This window comes from Equus asinus, chromosome 20, assembly GCF_041296235.1.
Source record: "Equus asinus isolate D_3611 breed Donkey chromosome 20, EquAss-T2T_v2, whole genome shotgun sequence".
In the NCBI taxonomy this organism is placed as follows: Eukaryota; Metazoa; Chordata; class Mammalia; order Perissodactyla; family Equidae; genus Equus; species Equus asinus.
Genome location: NC_091809.1, coordinates 18,649,031 through 18,651,918, shown reverse-complemented (window position 1 = coordinate 18,651,918; position 2,888 = coordinate 18,649,031). Strand labels below are relative to the sequence as shown.

The 2,888-nt window shown below is 47.6% G+C and overlaps 1 pseudogene; it reads right to left on the bottom strand.

The window, feature by feature from the left end:
• Positions 1-219: 219 nt before the first annotated feature.
• On the bottom strand, positions 220-2,214 carry LOC139041187 (olfactory receptor 2Z1-like; annotated as a pseudogene).
• Between the last annotated feature and the right edge of the window lie 674 nt (positions 2,215-2,888).

The window sequence follows — 2,888 nt, the reverse complement described above, 5'->3', positions numbered from 1 at the left end:
TAAGCACATTCACATTGATGGGCAATCATTGCCACCATCTGTGTCAACCAATTTTTCATTTTCCAAAGCTGAAAGTCTATCCCCATTAAATACTAACTTCCCATTCTCCTACCCCAACTCCTGACACCCATTATTCTACTCTCTCTATGAATTTGACTACTCTTGGCACTTCATATGAGTGGAATCATATGACATGGATAAATATCCATTTAAAACACTTCAACTTTGACATTTCAAAACATGAACTTCTGATGTCCCCTGTCCTTTGCAAATTTGCTCCACCCACAGTCCACCTGGTACCATGTACATGAACATGGCTGCTCCAAAAAAGAGGCCCACTACGGTGATGCATGAGAAGAAGGTGGTGAAGTCCTCTTTGGGGGCCTTCTCTGAGTGTACACGTAGAACAGCCCCCAACATGTCACCATAGGAGGTGGCAATGAGGGGAAGGGGAAGCACAAGGATCAGCACCCCCGAGGTGGACAGCGCCAACTCACAGGCAGAGGTGTCTGTGCAGGAGAGCTTCAGCAGTGCTGGCACCTCACAGAAGAAGTGGTCCACGATGCAGGAGGCATCAGTAGGGGAAGTGCAGAGTAATGGAGGTCTGGATGGAGGCATTGAGCATACCCGCCAGCCAGGAGGAGCCCACCATGAGCAAACACACCTGGCGCCTCATGAGCAAAGGATACTGCACGGTGTAGAACAGAGCAACATAATGGTTATAGGACATTAGGGCCAACAAGATGCCCTCAGCCACACTCATCAACGTCAGGAAGAATATTTGAGCTGCACAATCCCTGAGGGAGGTGGAACCTTCTCCCTGCAGGAAGTCTGACGCCATCTTGGCGATGGTGACCAGAGGGAAGCCAACATCTAACAGAGAGGGCTGACTGAGCAGAAAGTACATGGGTGTGTGGAGCCAGGAGTCCATGTGGATCAGGAATAGCAGAAAGGTGTTGGCTAGAAGGCCCATAATAAACATGGCAGCCACCAGGGAGAACCGAAGCTGAGGTGACCCTGAATGACTACAGAGGCCCACCAGAATGAAGTCAGAGGCCACTGATTGATTTCCATCCCCTCTGTTTTACATGATGTACCTTTGCTGCAGGAAGAACAGGAGACCTACATCAAGAATCCTGAGTGGGGCTGGCAAATCCCACCAGGCAATGGCCGTCGATAGGTACTGGCTGCCTAGAGTGCTGTCTTGAGAAGAGTTATGAGGTCACCGCTAGAATCAATAGGAGAAAAGCCACAACAGATTAGTGATGCCTGTCATGGGCATGGGATGGGAGAGCAGAAACTTGCATCTCTTAATAAGATACTGGGCCACACCTCATGCAAGAGCTACACACTGACTCTTGCAGTCTAAATTTCAAAGTCCAAGTCAAAGAAAGTAGTATAGACCCAGTAGAATGTTTCAATACCCCTCTTCCTGATAGTCCTGGGGCTAAAGCAGAGGTGAGATTCCAAAAAGATTGGGAGGTGAAATAGGTAATGATGGAGCTGAAACAAGAAAACTAAGCAAGAGAACAGAGAGGAGTGGCTGAGTCCAAATGCAAAGATGAGTATCTGGAGCAAAAAGAAATCTATGCTGAGCCAGCACTGGGGCCAATCTGAATTCTAACTGTGAATCTGAGGAGTGTGAGCCATAGAAGCACTTGGGTGACAGCAAGTTGGGGGTCAAATGGACTGGGATTAGGTGGGGGGACAGTTGTCAATGAGCTCAGCTATTATTGGTGACTTTGTGACATTGGATGGGAGAGTAGTGACCTGTGGGTAGTCTGACTTAATTTCAAGGACTAGGGTAAGACGCTAGCTCTAGAGTCTCTGATAAATATTGCCTGAGTGAATGAGGTGGACAAGAAAGATGACCACAGACCAGAAGGAGCTGCACACTTAAATCCGGAATGCTCAATTCCCTTGGCAACCTCCAAGCCCCCTGGCAAACACAGATTGCCCTGGAATACCACGTACCACCCACAACTCCAACAATGAACAATGCAGGACAGAAAGGATGTCCATTCCCAACTGTGGGTAGTTAGGGAAGCAGCAATACTGGCCATATAAGGGCACGTGGATTCTTTTGAGGGTCTCACTGGAACTCTTTGTCCTAAGGCTGCCATCTTCATTCAGATGGTCTTTAAAGCTGTCTTTAACTATTCGCCATCCTGACTTTCCTATCACATCCAAGCGCCCAACCAACCATTCACCCATCCATTCAACAAAATTAGTCACATGCTGGGCTGGGCATAAGACATTCCAGGGTGAATCACCCAGGCAAGGTCCTTGCTTCCCTGGACCCCACAGTCTCCATCACGATACCAATGACAAACAAGGACATAAACAGACAAGATCTATGTGACATAGGGAAGTACCATGAAGGAAGTGAGTAGGACATCATGTAGGAAATTGCTGGGGACACCACAGGACAGGGTCAGGAATGCTTGGGACACTTGACAGGTGCCCTCAGTACTGAGAGGGATGTGGAAGAACCAACTTCTTCCTCCTACTTGGAGGTGGATGTTAGTGAGGCTGGCTGTGTGGTTCACCCTGACAAAAACTTTCTAACAGTGCAATCCAACCCATTGGTGGCATTTTCCAAAGTCAGTCAATGACATAAGGGAGTAAGATAACTGAGGTCTGTGATTACAGAATTTAGAGTTGGAAAGGGAAAACCAACATTGTTCACATCATTTCAGGATATTCTGATCAGAAACATAAGAGAGACACATGCATGATGTTTTGGGTACCCAGGGGATGAAACTCTGCCTGAGTTGGAGTCAGGGAAGGCTTCACAGAGGAGGAGGCATTGGAGTGGAATTTTGAAGATCAGGTAGGCAGCTAGAGGAGGGAAAATTGTTCTAGGAAGAAGTAAGCATATGAGCTAT